This window comes from Papaver somniferum, chromosome 7 (genome assembly GCF_003573695.1).
Source record: "Papaver somniferum cultivar HN1 chromosome 7, ASM357369v1, whole genome shotgun sequence".
Lineage (NCBI taxonomy): Eukaryota > Viridiplantae > Streptophyta > Magnoliopsida > Ranunculales > Papaveraceae > Papaver > Papaver somniferum.
In genome coordinates, this window is record NC_039364.1 from 151425743 (window position 1) to 151448845 (window position 23103).

The following is a 23103-nucleotide window of genomic DNA, read 5'->3' on the forward strand; positions in this document are numbered from 1 at the left end:
GACATCGTCATAATATCAAGCAGAACATTAAATTTTACTAAAATACCCCTAATATTATTTTCCTATTCTACTTTAATAAAAAGATTACTATTAAACCAACCTTAAATTGCCATGAGGATTTTAAATACGAAATAAAAATGATACTAAAGTTTCGGGAACTTTACCAAAGAAGTAAAGGAAAAAATGTTCTAGGATATAAAATATAAACTTTTATAAGGAGTTTAACTTTTCCAGCAAAAAATAGTTTTTTCTTAAAGCAATGAAGGATAAACAAGAAAGACACACATTTCCTAAATATACAAATATTCTTTAAGGTTTTGAATTGAATCAGTTTAAAATGAATTTATGAGTATAAAAGATGTATGAATATATTTAAAACTTTATTGAAAAAATATGACTACAAATGAAAGTTGGACACAATTTTAAAACCGATAAAAATGGAATAAAGGTCAGAAAAAAAAAGAAAAAAAAAAGAGGAAGTATTATTTCAAATATTAATTACAGGTAAACTGCGAAGATAAGGACCAATAAATTGCAAAGATGCCAAAATTTCTTATATTAGAAGGTATGAATGATGGAGTAAACTGGAACAAGTCTGACTAGTTAATTTGATTGTCTTCTTGTTGGTAAGTGATGCTCCTAACTGAAAGGACTATTTTGCTTGTATTCGTGTACATCAAAATCGAACTCGGATGCCTGCTTGGATATGGATTTCAAGCGATGCCATCTGGAATCGTTGATGTTTTTGGATCGAGAATAACAAGCCAAAAACCAGTCATCATAGTTTGAAGAAATTAGTCTCACAAGGACGAAGAAAAATTGTCCCATCACGGCAAAAAAATGTATCAAAAGACGCCCAAAACAATATTAAAACATTTTTTCGATTAATTATACTAATATAAAAAAGAAAAAGAAAAACCTTGTTCATACTAGTCCAAAGGGACCAATCTGAGCAAGAAACATGTAACAACTACTATATTATTTATTTTCTTATTATTTTTGAGGAAGAGGAGGGAAAAAATTTCTTTAGTATTTAACCGAGTGTGTGAGTCTATTATAGAAATGGGTGGTAGTCATATGTTGACACCTGTGTACAACTGAGTCTATTTTGTGTTTTTCTACATGTTGATGGTGGTTTTTAGTTCAGGGCTAAAATTGTAAAACCCTGTATTTAATGTGTCGTTATTCTGCAAAGAAACTGAGCCATTTAAAAGTGATGAGTGCCCAGGTCTCTTTACTTACGTATGTATCGAGCAATTCAGTATATTTATATATGAAATTTATCCCGAATGGTGCGTGTAGCAACAATCCCAAATATTCTGTAAATTTTATCTTCCGCCTGCATTACTCACTAATGCATGGTATATTGAGTATTTATTCTATGCTATGTTCCCCAGTGGAACTCTTAATGTTGGCATGACATGAAAATTAATGTTCGCTTGCAACTGAGTAGCATGAATTTTCCGAAGTGACGGGATTAAGATATGCATGAAAGTACTCAATTAGAGGCACGCAAAGTTATGCTTTGTCATGTCCCAGTTATGGGATGACCACTTACTAAGGGCAGATAGGATGTTATTTAGTAAATGTACTAGTAGGAGTCATACGGGTGGCATGTGCCAGTGCAATAGTCCAATTACTTTATACGCGTTGAGATCCTGTAATCGAAGACTATCGAATATAATTATTGTTGATGTGTTCTTATTTCTCTTCTGAGGTTTTACCCTTCAATGTCACAGTGTAGATCCTGTAGATCGAGCATGATTATCCATTTTGTAGTGTAGATCACTACAAGTGGTACCAGATATGGTCTTTCCTTGGATTGATCATGGATGATTTTAGTGCTGTAATGAGTGTAAATTGTGAACTAATTAATCTTCGATCGGATTACTTAATTGAATTGGGAAATAATTCACCAAATCGGAACCAGAATCTCCTAAATTTGTTGTACCTCATCAATCATGGAGAGAGGAAGATAATGCTTCACACTAGAAAATTAAACCAAGTACCAACACCGGAGGAAACTTCAATCGAAGTTGCTGAGGTTGCAGAAATAACGAAGATGCAGGATGTAATTCACAACGAAGAATTGGTAGGAGACTTTATTAATTCAGAGTTGGTCATCGATTCCAGCAAAAAATCATCAACCTCATTGGAAGAAGAAGAAGATTCTACAGATACAAATCAAGTTAGCGACCTAAATTGTAGTTCTGATTCTCAATCTTCCACTAATCAGGTTCTCTTTGATGTTGAATCTCGAAGGATCAAATCCATTTCCATGGGTATTGAAGAAGAATCTCTCGATTTAGAGTTTATTGTTCCTTCGTTTTTATTTGAGGATAAATTGATGATGTTTTAGAACTAATTTCAGATAATTCAGACTCAGTGAAGGATCTGACTCAGAACTCTTCAACTCCATCAACAACACAAAGAGAAAATGACTATGTCGGCTGCAACTTGATTCTGTCATTTTTCTTTGAAGAAAAAGAGGATTTCCTAAGTTTAGAGTCAGAAGAAGAAAATCACATCAGTGATTTGGGTAATGGGGTTGATATCAAAGGTTCTCAAATTGGAATCGAGTTGGGGTATTGCGAGCATTCAGAGAAACTCAACAACAACTACAACAAACTGAACTGCAAGGAGTGTTTTTCTCTTCTTTCTAGTTATTATCGAGTTCTATTTGATCGTTGTAAAGATTGTTTAGCTATTGAAAGGTATCCTGATTATGTTAGAGGTAATTCTAAGTTCAGTTTTGATATGCTTACTTCCTTCTTGGTTAATTTTAATGGGTCAACTCTAATTTTATTGGATGAGTATGATTTGAAATATGCTAATGAGCTGGTTTGTGAACATGGGTACTGGTCAGATTCGATGTATTCTGATCGAATTGCTTGTTTGTTCGCTAAGGGTTGTGTTTCTAGCTCTGCTTGGCTGGTGTTTGGTAAAATGCTTCAAAAGGATGTTGTGAGTTTCAAGAGCAAAATTTTTATCAGTCAACAGTTGTTTCGTAAAAAATCTTCATACCCCGGTTTAAATCTTATCGGTAAAGTAGTTGATCCTGGGAAAACATTTGAACTCAGGAGATACTTATTGTGTATAACTTACCGTGTATTGATACTTCGACGGGTACCAACGGGTGAAATTCTTAATGCTCATAAATGCTATGATCAGATAATTTATATGTGGGGAAAACCATTTTTTCTTTTGCGGGAAAACTATGGGTTGCTTGATCAGGTTTTGGTTCTACATTTTAGATCATTGGGTCTTTGTTTTGATCAATTTCTTAAAGAAGCTTGCATACCCAGCAATAATCTTGATCATCACATAGAAATGAATGATTATGTGTGGGCTTGTATGCTTGTGTTGATGGTGGTTTTTAGTTTAGGGTGAAAATTGTAAAAGTATATCTACCGGACCCGACATCGGAAGTAATAGACCTTGATATGTCTATATTCCGCAAGGAATTTGAAGAATATATCAAAATCTGATGAGTGCTTATGCCGCTCTTCATATTGTATTGAAACTCAAGCTCCTAGATGAATTGTTCACTAGTATAGAGCCTAATGAGTATTTAAGCTCCCAGATTGCTTTGTTGTTGTTGATACTCGCTTCGCTGCTGACAAAGAAAGTCAATCACATCGAATTTAACGTGGATATTTCACTCACATTAAGAATATGAAAACGAGATGCACTTACCTTGTTTGGTGCACATGAAGATGGGTGGATATTGATGTTCGTGAAAAACAGGAAAGAGCATAAGTTCCCTTTACACCCGACGAAATTTTAAAGCTGGAAAGGTTTTCTTCCTCTCGCTTATATGAACGGGATTTAGAGAATCTAGTTTCGGTCCAAGGACTTGACCGGACATGCCGATTTTTTTTCCTACCATTGATGAGAAAGAGCGGTGATTTGTTGGTAGCCCCTGATTGAAAGCTGCTTCACCAGTACGACTGCAAAGGAAGTTCAAACCAAGCGATATACCTCTGGTAACATCTATCTACTTCATATTATTGGTTTTTTTTTTCGTCTGTCACCATCTAGTGCTAACCCCGCAATAATTTCATTGTTACGTGCTAAGCAGGGGGCTTAATGTTGATGGTGGTTTTTAGTTTAGGGCGAAAATTGTAAAAGTATATCTACCGGGCCCGACATCGAAAGTAATAGACCTTGATATGTCTATATTCCGCAAGGAGTTTGAAGAATATATCAAAATCTGATGAGTGTCAATGCCGCTCTTCATATTATATTGAAACTCAAGCTCCTAGATGAATTGTTCACTAGTATAGAGCCTAATGAGTATTTAAGCTCCTAGTTGCGTTATTCACTAATGAAATGGAGCCATTTAAAAATGTTGAGTTCCTAAAGCCTCTTCGATCATATATGTATTGAACAATTCAATATATTTATGTATATAATATTTACTCAGAATGGTGCATGTAGCAACAATCCCAAATATTCTATAAATTTTATCTTACACCAACATTATTCACTAATGCATAGCCTGCTTAGTGTTTTCCTATGCTATATTCCCCAGCCGAACTCTCAATATTGGCAAGACATGACGATTAATATTCACTCGCAACGGAGTAGCATGAATCTCCCGAAGTGTCAGTATTGAGACATGCATGAAAACACCCACATAGGCTACACCACCCTCTTACAAAGAGATCAGCGTGTTCGCACACCTTTTAAATAAAAGTTGGCGCGATCGAACACGCTTAATTCCCTTAAGGAAAATCTAGACTGTCCATATCAGTCTCAAAAACGATCACGGCCACCCAAGTTGGCTGCACGATTTAACAAGCCTAGCCAAACCTTGGCAGAAATAGGCAATCACCGCGACGACCACCGGCAGGCCCACTAATGCCCTGACCAGCCGAACATTACCATGCATCTCCCAGCGCATCAAAACGCTAAACCTAAGTAGGGAAATCGCGCTAGTAAAAGAGAAGCTCAAACGAATTTGAATTGTACAAGGAAGTCTCAAAATCATCGCAACCGTCCAACTTCGCATGCTTGCTTGGACTAGAGCTGGCAAACCAAGCCAAAACCCGCGGGTTGGCCCGTCCCGTCCTGTGAAAACCCGCACCCATCCCGGATAGTAACTAGACAAGATGGGCGCGGGTTGTATAATTAGTGGCTTGTGAAGAAACGGGTTAACCCGGCCCGTACTGTGAAACCCGCGGCTGGCCCTTAAACCCGTAATTCCATTTCCCGTACTGTGAAACACGTAGCTTGTTACGTGTCTTCCTATTTGTTTTCTTCTTTATTTTCTTCTTCTAGTAATTGTTATTTCCTAACCATGTAGCTTCGTTTCTATCTGATGAAGAGAAAAGGGGATCTGAAATTTGTTCTTCTCCAAGCTGCTGGCATCAAATTGAGACGGAACTGGAGATGAGTTCCATGGGTGTTGTTCATGGTGGTTGTATGTGGTTTGCATACGTAATTGAAGATGGCAGAAAATGAAAGTTAGGGATTTGTGTTGGTGGAATTGATATTGGTGTTACTGAAATTGGGTTCAAGTGAAATCACGGTTGGAAAGATAAGTCTTTCCCACTCTAGCATCCTAACTTGATTGCAATCTCGTTAGTTAATCGATAAAAAATTTCAAAAAGAAACACTTTCTTATTTTAAGATCTAAAACTGTTCTATCTTTAATTTTGATTGGAAGTAACTCATCATATTCAAAAATACGGCGCTTTAATTTGTATTACCCATTGATTTGGTTTGATGTTTATCCATTTGCATTTCCGAGTTGAGTCTGTTCTCGATCGATTGCTTCAAGTTAGGTCAAAATCTACTTTAAATGTTCAACGCACCACGAACAATGCAATTTGATTTAATTCTCTAACTTATCATGTCTAATCGAGATTATATCTCTTAATTTCTTGATCAATCTCTCAGATGTCAACGAGGAAGGGGTTTGATGCATATTGAAAAGAACTAATGATGGAAATTGAGAAGCTCTGTATTCAATTGATATATATATACTCCGCAAGAATTGAGGTCCTAAATGAAGGATTAAGCCTGCAATGGTAATACCACCGCATGCACTTCAACTGCTTGTAAGGACTCCACACAGAGGAGCTTGTATACTCTACTCTATTCCACATCACACGGCAATTATGAAATGGATTTTGGGTTAGATGGTTTGCTTTGAAAACTAATTAAAGATGAAATTTAGATGAACAAGGAAGAATGGGTTTCAAGTGTACTGATTTAAACTCGAGTCTGGTTGAATTCTAGGAAAGTTTCATTGCCTCGTCCACAGCCAGTTAATTGGTGAAGCTGTTGCTACCGGTGGTTGTCTACAGATCTGCAGACGAAGATAAACATGGAATCGGGGTTTGTTGTTGTTTGAAATGCATGTACTATAATAGTTTTGTTGGATGTATATGTATTTTTCAATTTCTGTTTATGTAATTTTCGATTTCTGGCGAGTTGACTCAACAAAAACCAGTTAACCCGTGAGCACCCGTGAACGCGCAAGCTTTACCCGGGACGAGCGCGGGTCGGATAAATGACCACCCGTGAAGAATTTCAACCCGCAAGCTTAGGCTTGTATTAACCCGTAACCCGCGGGTTGGTCACAAGCCAGCCCCGTCTCGCCTGTTTTCCAGCTCTAGCTTGGACGGATTAGATGATCACAGGAGCAATTAGGGGAATGCTGACATGCACACCGCCGGCCCCACTTTCCCCTTGCTTGAACGACTTGTCCATGGTAGGGCCATTGAGCAGTGAAACGCTCGCCCAAACCATGGCAGGCATGATGCTTCCAAACCCTAAATTGGGTCGCGAAAATCCACTAGCGTCTTAAATCGATCACAACCATCCAACTTGGACAGTCTATTTTGATGGCTTAGATCGTGTTTTGGACCATCACGAAGGTGCACATAAGTTCACCATCATCCCAACATTGTCCCCACACGATCGATCTCCCCAAAGGAGGCCAACAACATGCAAAGCCGTTTGGTCAAAGTCGTGCGGACGTGGCTGTTTCAAAACCCTAATTAGGGTTTGCGGCAACACACATCTGTCGTAAATTGATCGTGACCATCCATCTTCACCAGCCTAAACAAATGGTGTATATATAGAATCAATAGGTCCCAAGGATGTCAACATGATCACCGTGGGCCCACCTTTACGTGTGAACGAACGGCCTATGCAGAATGGGACCTAGTGCCTCGAAACGCATGCCCCAAGGGTGACAGGTCACACGGCCTTTAAACCCTAACTAACGCTTTGCGGCAATATATTTCTGTCGCCAATCGATCACGACCACTCATATTTTCCGGTCAAATTGAGTGGACTAGATCGAATCTTTGTGGGACCGAGATATGTAGGCATGCATGCCAGTGAGCCGTCTCCACGCATGCCCGATCGGCCCACTCAAAAATAACGCGAATGCTTGGATTCGATCAAGCCAAAGAGGGATGTTGGCGCACCTCTAAAAAACCCTAAATTCCTTCACCGGAAGCAAACATGTGTCGTAAATCATCTCGTCCGTCCCACTTTGCCAGCTTGGTCGGATGGCTTGGATTAAAAATTAGGCAATCAATGAAGTGCCTCAATGATCGTCGTCTGCCACTCTGTCACAGGGAGTGATCGACCAAATGATGGCCCATCCATGTGGCCTCCAAACGATCACTCGAAGATGGTTGGACGTGCTGCCATTTTAAGACGCTTAGTTTGCGACTTACTCAATCAAGCTTTAAAACAGCGATGCTTCATGCATATCGATTGTTTTGAGCTGTTTGTTTAAAAGCGATGCATTACATGCATCGAGAATGCACGATATTTATGAATATCAATTCCATAAATAACTTAGTTATTTAACCTAATAGCACCATATGCTATTTCTTGTAGTGGGTCCCACGACTTGACCCGCTCATTCGAGACATCAAACATTCCACAAACTGGGGGATACTTACTGGGGTATTGGTCTGGGGTTTACAGCGTGCGGCGTGCAACGCGCCTATTACGAGGACGTGTCACGAAAGATGGACGGTGAATGATGATGAGGGAAGTGGGAAAAGGCGTGATCGTGGGACAATCATCTACACGACCCCGCTACTCCATCACTCAACTTCCTACACTTTCTACGAGATGAGGATTGTGCTCAAATGACTTGTATAAATAGGTTCTCTAACCTATTTCCAAACAACACAGAAAAACCAAGTGTTGTCATCACACTATCCAAAAAACACCCAGAACTGATAGATTACATTATGCATGTCGGTTCAACATTCTGATACAAGTCATAAACAGCCAACACCTTCACAATCTCAACATCTTCCTTCCCTAAGATCAACCCCATCTCCTTCACTTTGTGACCGAAGCAAGTCTGGAACGACCATTTCTTGGTTTAGGCCAGAATTGTACAGATTGATCTCTCGAATATAAAAGCACTCCCGTGCAGTTCATTTGTTTAGGGTTTAGATTCGTTTCTCATTCACACACACATAAAATTTACCAAAACCAGCAGAAACAGTTTTCACCCATAAACAATTGGCGACCATAGTGGGAGATTGGTCTCTCGGTTGCAAAAAATCATTTTCCCTATCCTGTTTTCAATTTCCTAAAATTCTCAATACGATTGATCTTAGGAATGGTTAAGAAACCCTCAATCCCAATTTTACTTCTTCCAGCACTGACAATACTTCACATGCTATTCATGAATCCTTTCTTTCGTTCAAAACCCTTGTCGTGGCTATGGAGTCTCGATATTTAACAACTATTCATGATTTGATAAAAATCCTGAATGATATTGTCAGGAATCAAGCTACTATTGTCAATACGCATGAAGGAATATTTGCGCTCTTGAAAGTCCTCACGGATCAGCTATCGAAGGAATCAACACGCATTCATACTGAAGGAAATGCCACCAACAATCCATTTTGGATCAATACTGATGGTAGTAGTCCTTCTTCCAAGATTCATATACATATTCCTGGTGAGGAAGATGAAGCCTATGATCGTGTTGAATGGAAAAGTAGCCACCAACCTAACTTGTCTGCTCATGAAGATCGAGAGATGCTTCCTCAAACTCAGAAATAAGACTCGTGGGATTTAGCACGATCTCATCAGAGTCCTCGCAATGAAAAGGTGATTTCATTATGTGCGTCCTTCTTGGAAAGTAACAATTCCCATATTGCATCAGAAGCTGCTAAGAGATCCGCTGCTGCTTTACCCAGTCGATCTGAACCTTCCCATAATGAAGAAACTCATAAAGATGTTCAGGAAAGCAGGTGTCCTTCCAATGAAAGACCCAACCTCCAATTAATCACTCGTGGGGGTGGAAAGAGAAAGCATCCGGGGAATAATTAACAATCTAAGCGTCCGACTCCCATTTCATATAGGACAAATGAGACTCCACCATTCCCAGATTTTCCCTTTCCAATGGAAAAGGTGATTAAACTCTTGGAGGTCTGGATACAAGATGACTTCATCAAGATGACTTCATCAAGATACCTCGTGTCAAACGTCCTCCAACTAAAAAAGAAATGGAAGATCCCAAGTACTGCCGCTTCCGTAGGTTTATCAACCATTTTACCAGTGACTACAACAAATTGAAGCACATCTTCCAGGAGAAGATCGAGTCAGGGGAACTTCAACTAGGCACTGAAGGAGTGTAGAAATACCATCCTCCTATTATAAGTTGTTGCATGCTTTCTGAGGACTCCGTCTACAAAACTGCGCAGTCAACCATGGAACATGTGTGTGAAATTCTCTCTTTGTCCAAGCACAACGTCAAGATATCTTTGCCGCTCTAAATTGTGTTGTATCGGGAAAGCAACTACCTTTGATCGATGAAGCTTTCCCTAGGCCTAAATCTCTTCTGGAAGACATGATTGGCATAAGCGGTTGAGGGCTCTTAACCACTGCTTATCTTACGGATGTCGAGTTGGGAAAAGCGTTGATTAATGCAGGGACTACGAAGGGAAGTCCAGAAGCGCCATATCGTATATCCAGAGGCTCAAACGCACGAGTAAGTTTTCTCGAACAACCTCTTTTCCAGTCTGTTAATGCTCATCTCATCAAGAACTGGGGACTTGATCCGATCGTCAACCCGACTGTGACTAGGCGATGTGAAGAGGAAGCTGGTCCCTGTCAATATTTTATTAAATGTTTAGAAGAAGTCTCGATCGAGGATAAGAGGTACAGAGTTCAATTAGAAGGAGACTTACCTAGTTTCTGAAATTAAAAAAGGTGACTATTTCAAACTCCTTGGTACTGACAGCTCGGAGGAGTAGCAATACATACTAGATAGCTCCCGTCAGTTCCTGAAACATTATATTGCCATTTCCCTAGTATTTTCCTTGTTTTCATACAATACTTACGATTCATCCAAAATGTTTACACCAATTTGCATTCATAGTTAAGATTTCAGTGAAACACCATTTATTTCACAAAACAAAAACCTCTAATCTTCAAGAGCAGCCGCCTACCTGTTCAAAACCAAATCAAACCACAAAGGAATGTCTCGTCTTTCCAAAACACCTAAAGGGAAAAGTCCTGGGAAGAATAAGGGATTCAAGGGAAATCATTCAGCAACATTTCATCTTTTTTAGAGAAAACACTTTTTATCCCGAAGAGTAGCCTGCTTCAACTTCAACTCCTGAGACAGTTTCTCAATGCAAATTTGGGATTTTGGAAATCCCTTCACATAACCAGGAAACATTAAATTCAAAGTCTACGCACATGTCTTGAGGATACTTCCGATATTCGATCATTTATTCAGAAGCAGCGTGCCTGATCATACTACACATTTGGTTACGGAAATGTGTCCATATTTCTTCAATATTCGGGCGTACAATTCAGCATACTTCACTGACACGTTGAACCCCCAAATTAACACGTGATTTACATGAGGAGCATCAAGTTGAGGGTTGAGGGCGCAGTCACGTCCTCAAAGCCGTCGGTCGCCTCCATTACCTCTCGGTTCTTCCTGCAACGTCATCCCGGATACATGTAAGTCCAACAAGGCGTTCATCTTCTCAAAGCATTAAAACTACGAAAGAAGTTGAGCAAGATTAGTTCAAAGATATCCAGATAATTCATCCAGTCAAACAGAGCAAAACATGTACATGCACGTACATCAGAAGAATTGGAAATCACTGTAGCTGCTCGAGCGCCACCTGCAATCCTCTCTGACAGAACCTATTTCTCCTGGGGACTGCCTCCACCTTGCCTAGAGGATACCACTCATGCGCCCACAGAACAACTTAAAGTCAAGGCCTCTTGCAATCGAGAACAACGGAGTTCGGAAAATTTTGAAATTTACTGGAGAGGCTGGAGACAGAAATTATACATTCCAGAGAAGGTCGATGGTACAACTTCTACACCCTCTGGTCCAGGAAGAAGGATCGTCACGTGATTAAGATGAGTCCTAACAATTGTATAGGCACTTCGAAGAATTCATCATCCGTATTGGGCGTGTATTTGGAATTACTAATCCTCCTTGGCTTAGTAGCGGAAATATCCCCAGATTGCTTTGTTGTTGTTGATACTCGCTTCGCTGCTGACAAAGAAAGTCAATCACATCGAATTTAACGTGGATATTTCACTCACATTAAGAATATGAAAACGAGATGCACTTACCTTGTTTGGTGCACATGAAGATGGGTGGATATTGATGTTCGTGAAAAACAGGAAAGAGCATAAGTTCCCTTTACACCCGACGAAATTTTAAAGCTGGAAAGGTTTTCTTCCTCTCGCTTATATGAACGGGATTTAGAGAATCTAGTTTCGGTCCAAGGACTTGACCGGACATGCCGATTTTTTTTCCTACCATTGATGAGAAAGAGCGGTGATTTGTTGGTAGCCCCTGATTGAAAGCTGCTTCACCAGTACGACTGCAAAGGAAGTTCAAACCAAGCGATATACCTCTGGTAACATCTATCTACTTCATATTATTGGTTTTTTTTTTCGTCTGTCACCATCTAGTGCTAACCCCGCAATAATTTCATTGTTACGTGCTAAGCAGGGGGCTTAATGTTGATGGTGGTTTTTAGTTTAGGGCGAAAATTGTAAAAGTATATCTACCGGGCCCGACATCGAAAGTAATAGACCTTGATATGTCTATATTCCGCAAGGAGTTTGAAGAATATATCAAAATCTGATGAGTGTCAATGCCGCTCTTCATATTATATTGAAACTCAAGCTCCTAGATGAATTGTTCACTAGTATAGAGCCTAATGAGTATTTAAGCTCCTAGTTGCGTTATTCACTAATGAAATGGAGCCATTTAAAAATGTTGAGTTCCTAAAGCCTCTTCGATCATATATGTATTGAGCAATTCAATATATTTATGTATATAAAATTTACTCAGAGTGGTGCATGTAGCAACAATCCCAAATATTCTATAGATTTTATCTTACACCAGCATTATTCACTAATGCATAGCCTGCCTAGTGTTTTCCTATGCTATATTCCCCAGCCGAACTCTCAATATTGGCATGACATGACGATTAATGTTCACTCGCAATGGAGTAGCACGAATCTCCCGAAGTGTCAGTATTGAGACCTGCATGAAAACACCTACATAGGTTACACTATCCTCCGACAAATAGATCAGCGCGTTCGCACACCTTTTAATTAAAAGTTGGCGCGATCGAACACGCTTAATTCCCTTAAGGAAAATCTAGACTGTCCATATCAGTCTCAGAAACGATCACGGCCACAGAAGTTGGATGCACGATTTAACAAGCCTAGCCAAACCTTAGCAGAAATAGGCAATCACCGAGATGACCACCGGCGGTCCCACTAATGCCCTGACCAGCCTAACATCACCATGCATCTCCCAGCGCATCAAAACGCTCACCCTAAGTAGGGAAGTCGCGCTGGTTAAAGAGAAGCTCAAACGAATTTGAACTGTCCAAGACAGTCTCAAAATCATCGCAACCGTCCAACTTCACATGCTTGCTTGGATGGGTTAGATGATCACATGAGCAATTAGGGTAATGCTGACATGCACACCGCCGGCCCACTTTCCCATTGCTCGAATGACTTGTCCATGATAGGGCCATTTAGCAGTGAAACGCTCGCCCAAACCATGGCAGGCGTGATGCTTCCAAATCCTAAATTGTGTCGCGGAAATCCACTAGCGTCTTAAATGATCACAACCATCCAACTTGGACAGTCTATTTGGATGGCTTAGATCGTGTTTTGGACCATCAGGAAGATGCACATAAATTCACCGTCATCCCAACATTGTCCCCACACGATCGATCTCCCCAAAGGAGGCCAAAAACATGCAAAACCGTTTGGTAAAAGTCGTGCGGACGTGGCTGTTTCAAAACCCTAATTAGGGTTTGCGACAACACACATCTGTCGTAAATTGATCGTGACCATCCATATTCACCAACCTAAACGAACGGTGTAGATATAGACTCAATAGGTCCCAAGGATGTCAACATGATCACCGTGGGACCACCTTTACGTGTGTCGACCGGCCTATGCAGAATGGGACCCGGTGCCTCGAAACGCATGCCTCAAAGATGATAGGTCACACGGCCTTTAAACCCTAACTAACGCTTTGCGGAAATATATTTCTGTCGCAAATCGATCACGACCACTCATCTTTGCCGGTCAAATTGAGTGGTCTATATCGAATATTTGTGGGACCGAGAGGTGTAGGCATGCACGCCAGTGAGCCATTTCCACGCATGCCCGATCGCCCACTCAAAAATAGCGCCAACGCTTGGATTCGATCAAGCCAAAGAGGTATATTTGCGCACCTCTAAAAAACCCTAAATTCCTTCAATGGCAGCAAACATGTGTCGTAAATCATCTCGCCCGTCCAACTTTGCCAGCTTGGTCGGATGACTTGGATTAAAAATTAGACAATCAATGAAGTGCCTCAATGATCGTCGTCTGCCACTCTGTCACAGGGAGTAATCGACCAAATGATGGCCCACCCATGTGGCCTCCAAAAGATCACTCGAAGATGGTTGGACGTGCTGCTATTTTAAGACGTTGAGTTCGCGACTTACTCAATCAAGCCTTAAAACAACGATGTTTCATGCATATCGATTGTTTTGAGCTGCTTGCTTAAAAGCAATGCATTACATGCATCGAGAATGCACGATATTTATGAATATCAATTCCATAAATAACTTAGTTATTTAACCTAATAGCACCGTATGTTATTTCTTGCGGTGGGTCCCACGACTTGACCCGCTCATTCGAGACATCAAACATTTCACAAACTGGGGGATACTTACTGAGGTATTGGTCTGGCGGTTTACAACGTGCGGCGTGCAATGCGCCCATTACGAGAATGTGTCAGGAAAGATGGACGGTTAATGATGATGAGGGAAGTGGGCAAAGGCGTGATCGTGGGACAATCATCTACACGACCCCGCTACTCCAGCGCTTAACTTCCTCCACTTCCTACGAGATGAGGATTGCGCTAAAATGACTTGATAGGTTCTCCAACCTATTTCTAAACAACACTGAAAAACCAAGTGTTGTCATCACAGTATCCAGAAAACACCCAGAACTGATAGCTTACATTATGCAAGCCAGTTCAACATTCCGATACAAGTCATAAATAGCCAACACCTTCACAATTTCAGCACCTTCTTCGCTTGCTTCCCAAAGATCAACCCCATCTCCTTCACTTTGTGACCGAAGCAAGTCTGGAACGACCATTTCTTGGTTTAGGCCAGAATTGTACAGATTGATCTCTCGAATCTAAAAGCACTCCCCTGCAGTGCATTTGTTTAGGGTTTAGATTTGTTTCTCATTCATACACACACCCCAAATTTACCAAAACCAGCAGAAACAGTTTTCAATCATAAACAACTTGCAAGCAGTGTAGTCCAAGATATAATATCTATTCAAATGTGGATTACTGAGAAGGCACATGAACTTTTTGTTGAAGTACATGAGTAAGAAGAAATGAATTATATGAACTGGATTGGATGATGTTTATTGATAGTGCATCTCAAGGGTGTTGGGTTTGAGATTCTTCGTAACGAAGTTTATATGCAAGCAACTGAATTATCTACCCAAGTGATACGATTCTTGAGTTCCGATAATGATTGGGTTAGATTTCGTTATGATGCTCAAAAGATGATTCTCACAGTTACTAGCATGGATGGTCTTGTTTCTTTACACGCTCTTCTACATAAATATTTTTACAGTCATAGACTGCAGGGTCTTGTATATCAAGCAAAGATGGGTTACTCCAGGACAGATCTTCATGCAAATATTATTGGACTACAACATATGCTCGACAGAGTTCAAGTTCCAGGAGTGCTGATATTGGTGGTGTCCCAAATTCTTAAAATCTTGTTATGGGTAGGGTTCTTGAGGTGGAAGTTCAGAATGGTTTCAACTGGGGAATGGGGTGAAAAGAATAAACACTTGTATACTCCTACAGAAATTTTCTTGGTTAAGTTATTAAGGATAACATCTGGTTTTCTAGATGAAACTCATGAGCTACAGATTCTTTTGAAGGGGTTTAACAATCTGCTGGTGCTTCTTTTCTCGGTTTCCACAAGTGTGCAAACCCAATACTTTTATCACCCAAGTACTAGTCCTTCTACATCGGTGACTTCCAGAAATCGTACCACTTGGTAGAAAAATATTCAGATATCTAAGCTCTGCCACGGATAGTACTCTCTCCTTGTATTTTGTTCAATGGTTGTATGTGGTATGCGAACAATGATAGGCTATACCAAGTTCGATTACTATGAAAGGATGGAGATAATACAACCTCTGCTTACTTTCACACATGTTCCCAATATGTCGAGGTTAGTGGTTCTGTTGAAGTGGAAATTCAAGTTGGTTTTAACTGGATTCTGGAGCGTGACAAATGTTAGCTGGATTTGTAAGGGTTTGATCTCAGTGGAAAGCTTGGTCGTAAAATGAAACTGTACGAGCCATCCATTCTGGAAAGCTGAGGTCCATAATCTCAGTGGAAATCTTGGTAGTTACATTTTGATTCGTATGAGTTTACTTAAACACCTTAACTCCAGTTTCCGTTGTAGTCACACATTACATTTCAGCTCGGAGGAATCTCTTGAAAGAGTAGTAGGGATCAAGAAGGTGCTTGTACAGGTTCATGGTGGTGCAATCTTTTGTGCGGGAATCAGTTTACGTGGGTTCTTACTAACTCTATATCTTAGTACTAGAGAGTTACCACCAAGGGTTCCTGACATCTTTACTAAATTTCTGGAGTCTTCTAGTTCATTTGTGTTTGATAGGGGTAAATTTCTTTTAAGTCGTATGTGGGGTTTGTGGTACCAACCAGTGAAGGGTGGTATCCAGACAGAATTTATAATATGGAAGGTGGTAATTCGAGACAAGCTTGGTTAGAGTTATCTTCAGATTGAAATAGAAGTGGAAGGTCCAGAGTTAACAACAGCTAATCTCAAGCAACTCTTAAATCCTTGAACGTTGTCGTAGGCGTCAAAAATAATTATACTTTCTTACTACTCAAAATATATTATGAAGCAAGGGCAAGAAAGGATCGTTCCCACAGAGAGTACTAAGGTTGTCAAGTTGTTTCGGTTTCCTATAAATAACAATGGGGGGTTTTCTGATTTTTATATACTAAAATAAAATAAAAGCAAAACAAAGAAATACAGCACACAATTCAAATATGTGAAAGTATTGGTTAAGGATTTCGTTTTCATTCACTAACATGCTTTTGTCATAATAACTAGAATTGATATTTAATCTCTCATTATCAAAGTCCCTAGGGTACCTTGATCGCAAGAATATCCCGTTAATTTCCTCTTGTCATCAACAAACACATTAAAAGATGCGAATATGAATTCTACATTTCTACCTAAGAGAACAACCTAACGTGTAAAAGCACTAATCAGGTTTAATTCCCTAGATGCACTAAGTTCTATGAAATCAGGCCAATCAAAGCAACTGAACGTGTAAAAGCACTAATCTGATTTAACAAAGGTCATAGTTCACATATGATTACTAGGATATATCACTACAAGCAATAACCATATTTGTGCTACTTGTATTCAAGATGCATCACTTTTACGTATGAAACACCCTAAACTAGCATTAGATGTGAATACGAGTTCAATCAATTGGCCACTCAACTAAATAAATATTCAAATCATACATGGCGATATATATAGTGAATCAAGATCGATAATGATGAGACAAACTAATTTATTAATAAAAGAAGCATGCTTTGTGAAATCAAATTAATCCATAACCAATAATAAGATTAACTACTCATATCAATGGAGTTCATAACCAGGAGAAAAAGAAGTTCTATCATGTTTCTAAACCCTAGAACAAAGCAGAAGTAAAAGATAATCCAATTAGGATAGAATTCTTCCTTATCTGTATCCAAGCCATACGAACTTGTTTTAATTTCGGCTAGAAAAAGCCCACAATTCAGAGCCCTTCGGCCTTATCCTTTAAAACATGGAAAATTTGTTGATTGGTCCAAAGCCCATATAGTTATTTATAGTAAGGTCCAACCAGAATTTTTTTTTATCCGAAGGTCCAAAATTAATTAAAAAATAGAAATGACCATAATACCCCCTACTACCAAACGTGTGTGTCTACACTGCTTACAAATTTGAGTACATATCTGGCACACTGCTCACAAATTCGAGTACATATATGCTAACAAATTTGAGTACATATATGCCGCACTGCTTACAAATCTGAGTACATATCTGTCGCACTGCTTACAAATTCGAGTATATATCCGCTGCTTACAATTCGAGTACATATCTGCTGCACCGCTTCCAGGTAAAGTACATATCTGTTAGAATCAATTATAAATAAATTAGCACATATTTCAGTATTGTGCATACGTACTCATGGATCAAACAAAAAAAAGTGACAAAACTCTGAATAAAACAGAATCGAAAGAAGTTTCTATCAGTACGCCTTATACGTACTGCGTATTCATGAAATAAAAATCAACTGCCTGTAAAAAAGAATTGATGAATCCTCCAAATGTCAGAGTTCAGTGCCTTACCTCAAGCCAAACTGATGTAGTTTCACTTCCTGTGAACATGTATTGACCTAGAAAGATGGTGTCTCTACTGCCTGCACAGAATCATATAGCTTAGGATAACATAGTCACACAGGTATCGCAAAGACAACAATTGGAAGGTTCAAGGGAACATCTACACTGTCATCCTTCTTCCTAATCATTGTTTTCCAATTTTACGATATACATCAACAGAACGCAAACATATTCGAATTATGTGACAACAATTCCCAAGCCCAAACTGAAATTACACTATGATTTAACCAAAATTTCAGCACACCTTTGCTAATCCATCATAATTGATTGGCAATATATCTGAAGTTGCTTCTTTATCTTGATCCGGAGTCAAAACAACCGATGATTCAGCCTTCAGTGCAATCGATTTTTCACTTTTATTAAGAACTTGCAATTCAGGGCCTATTGTATCTAGCATAACCTGAAACAAGTGAACCACCAGATATGCACATTTATTATCAATTTTCACTCTATAATCCATAATAGCAATTCCAAAAAAACGATTCAAAAACTGCAACAACAACGAAGATCATGACAATTCCTAAAACAATCCAATTCAAATCAACAAAACTTACAGCACAGAGCTTCTTAGTACTCTTAACAAGTATGATTAGTATGATTTTGAGAAAACAAAGAAAGAAAATAACTAGAAAATCAAATTGAGAGTTCAAATAAGCTAAAACCATCAAAAAATCTAACCAAAAATTCGAATAATTACGATCAAGATTCATAAAAACAGTACGTCATATACGTACTGATGTTTAATACACAAGCAAAAACTGAAACCAAACATATAGAAGCATAGTAAACACAGAAAAATCAGTACGTCATATACGTACTGATGGTTAATACATAAAACTAAACTGAAACCAAACCAAAAGCCAACAAAATGAAACTAAAATTCTAGATCTACAAACGAAACAAACGTAAAACATGATTTTATAACTATATCTAGACTATTTTCGTCAAAAACCTTCAGTACATCATATATGTACTGATGATTAATACACAAAAGCAAACTAAAAACAAACCAAAGACCAACAAAACCGAGTAAAAACATCAGATCTAATAATGAAATGAACATAAAACATCACTATCTATCTAGATCTAAAGTATTTTTACCAAAATTGAAGTAAAAAATTAACGAATCAAGCATGAAGATCATAAACACAAAAAAACTGAATTTAATTCCTCTTTTCGGAACCTTAAAATCTGAATTTTGAATTCTTTTTCCCATGAAATCAAGAGATTTGGATCTCAGATTAAGATAGAATCAATAAAAAACTTAAAATAAAGATCAGTATAGGTAAATCAACTTACGAAATACCTCAGAATCAAAACAAATATTTCAGTATTACATATACGTACTCATGGATCGAACCCAAAAATCAATTAAAAAACGCTGATAGAATCCAAAAACAATGACAAAACTTTGAATATAACCGAATCAACATCAGATCTAATACCTAAACATTAGATTTTGCTATAAACATAAAAATTTCTCTAATCCGAGAAGAAAAAAAACCTAAATTAAAATTAGCTTTTGAAGAAGAAAGGAAAAATGAAAACCTAAACTATACCAACAGTAAGGAAGTGAACCTACCAATTAATCTTATTTTGAATTCACGAATTGATCAACACCTCAGAAGATCTTCATAGCCGGAGCTTTTCACCGAACCACAAATGAGAAAATGAAGAAGAAGAAGAAGAAGAAGAATAGATCGAGAAATGAAGAAGAAATGGATTTGGTTACTGCTTTATATACTTAAGGGTGTTATCGGTATTTAAAAATACGTCCTCATATGTTCCACACGTGTACAGGACCTGGGCTTAAAAAATTTGGTCCATTTTCATGTTTTCTTTTAATTATGGACCTCTGATTAGTGGGCTTTAATGGGTGGACCTGCCACTAACTAAGAATACTATAATGGTACCTATTGGTAATTCCTAGTTAAAACATATTACTTGAAATGCTCGTCAGTTTTGTGACACTGACAAGCTATTCTAGCACCAACAAGCCCTCTCCTGCAACATCATTCACACTGGATGCAACAACTACTCATAAAACTTGTACCACCACCGTTCATCTGCAGCTCAGCTTAAAGCAGCTTCTCTATCAGCCATTCAACACATAACCCATTGCTTCAACTGCAATTCAAATCTCATACACCATCTGTAACTGCATATACTTGCCAGTCAATTGCAGTAGCATAACAGCACCACCAACTATGTCACTGTTGCATTTTCATTCCACCAGTTCCATTTCCTGCATCTACCACTAGATAACTCAGCCAATTCCTTGTACTCAGCTGCAATTAATCATTCACAGCTCCATAACCTCCACCTGCATCATTTCAGTTCAGTTCCTGCAGATCATTGCACAGCATACTCGAGCCAATCTTCTACAGCCATCTCTTGTATCTCATATACACTCTGACTGCAACCATTTACAGTACTATCTCGCCTTTAACTGTAGCTCCAAACTTTTTTTTTTACTATAAATGATTATTATGACGAGCATTATCATCATATAATGCAACTAATAAACCGAATTTATCATTATAAAATAAATGTTGATAGTTAGTGGTAATATTAGACTTTAATTTATTAAGATCTAACTACTCATATATCAGTTTAAAACCGATGAATTCGGTTCGATTTCCAAGGTAAACTGTTACCGACCCGAGAAATTTCGATTTTTCTATAATCTAAGTTGATTACAATTTTATTAACGGTTCCGTTTGGTTTAGGAAAAAATAGGTTTGCCCCGGTTTGGTTTTTTCTATATCTTATGCAGCACTCATTACAACTACTAAAACTAAAACTAAAGTGTTAATCCTACCCCAAAAAGTGATTAGTGTTACGTTCATGGTGGGGTTTCATATAGATTCATAGTGAAAAATTTTAATCTTCGGTTCAGTATTCCCCACTGTTGTATCATATTGTGAAAATGGATATGTGTTCTCTCTTTCAAAATGTAAAGATATGTATTATGTTTATTAAAGACGAAATGAAAATGTCTTTAACGTTGTTGGTTAACGAAAACTGGTAAGTTATATACCAAAATGAATTATGTAATGGTAATTATCGATTTTGAAATTATGAAAATCGAGGTCTTCGATTTAGGTTCTGGTTCAGTCAAAACAAATTCGAACCATACCACATGCAACCCTACTAGTTTCATATTTCAGTTTAGTTTTACAAACTATAATGTTGAACATATGACTCTTGTTCAAATCTTTGATTATTAAAATAAAATAAAAAAATCAAACAATTTGAAATCTAATCTAAGACCATTGAGAAATGAGTAATCGAGTTGTAGTGCAGCAATTATTGGCCAAGAAACATATGCACCTAGTCGTGAAGTATTACAGCGACGCTAGGAAAGAGACAAAATAAGGTTATTATGCAGTAAGGTTCGTCCTTTATTTATATGTTTTTTAATGTCCGAAATTCTCTTATGTTATTATTTGTGAATCATTAGTATTAAACTATATTTGATACTCAGATCAAACTAAATGAATCAGGTATATAAGAGCCTGTTTGGTACAGTTTTCAAAAATAGTTTTCTGTTTTTAAAAATAGAGAAAACAAAAAACAGGAGAAACGCGTTTGGTAGAGACACTTTCAGAAAATGTTTTCTATTTATTTTCTGTATTTGAAAACAAAAACAAAAAATGAAAACAACAAATTATTGTTTTATGTGTTTTCTCTTTTTTATTTTTTTGTTTCTTCTTCTTCTTTTCAGAACAAAGTAAGAGATCGAGGGAATGACTGCAAGTGAGTCATGGCTAGTATCACTATCTCTTAGACAAGTCTTTACATTTGATCTGATTTAGTTGATGTTCTTTCGTTTTCAAAAACAGTTTTTATCCTACCAAACAATTTTTAGAAAATGAAAACAAGGAATAAAAGGTATGTTTTTAAACAGTGGAAAACAATTTTTGAAAACTGCTTTTAAAAATTGTATCGAACAGGCTCTAAGCATTTGAGTTTTTTTAGGAAGATATGTGGTTTCTGATAGATATATTTGTTATAACTTTCCAGATGATGATTTTATTCAATCTCATAAATATTTGAAAGGTTCTGATTTGATAAGTAATAGAATTGGTAGGTTCCTACTTCTATGTAAAAGTTTATTAATCTTGGCGCATCTTCCAAGCATGATATTTCTAGGAAAAATTTTGTTGGTTCAGCGGTTCAAAGGATAAGATTGAAGATACCTAAGCTCTCTTGGATTAAGAAGGTTTGGAACCTAGTATTCACCCTTTTTTTAAGCAATTTCTGAAAAATAGTCAATAATATTTGTGGGCATTGACTAAATACAACCCACTTTTAAGTTAAATACAATCCTAACTAAATACAACCACATCAATTATGTAATTAGCTAAACACAATCCTAATTATTTTTTACTACCACCACCACCATCACTGTAGTATCTCCGCTGACAGCACAACCACGACTCTCACGGATCCCACTTCCGCATTCAGCATCCCCATCACAAACCAAATTAAAATAGATATAAAAAATTGTATTCTTTTATGATTAACTAAATTCACTTACTATCAATCTCAATCAAATCACACAACAAATTAATAAAATAATTAAGGATTAATTAGTTTCCTTCAAAAAAAAAAGATTAAGGATCAATTATATGAGATGATTAACATCAATCGTTAACTATATGCCATTATGTTAAGATCTCTGGTTGGGTTTACACTACGATCAACATTGTTGAGTGAAGTGACCTTAACTAAATTAAATAGTTAGCATTATATATTATTAAAACCCATGGGCAAAATATAGCAATCGCATATTTATGCACTGTTTGATTCAAATTGTTACTTTGTCCCTAAATTAATGAGGAATGTAGTTTGGTCACATGAAAGAAATCGATTGATTATGTCGTTGTTTAATCTCCACTAACAAGCATTAATTTTCTTTGTTAGGGTTCAAAGAAACGGACAGGAGACTGGATTAAACGATTCCTAAAACCAAATCTTAGGGTTGATAAAGAAAATGTTATCTTTTGGCAGATTTGAGTTAGGTATTTTGTGGGGTGTGTTTAGTTATTTTGAAAATAAAATAAATTAAAATT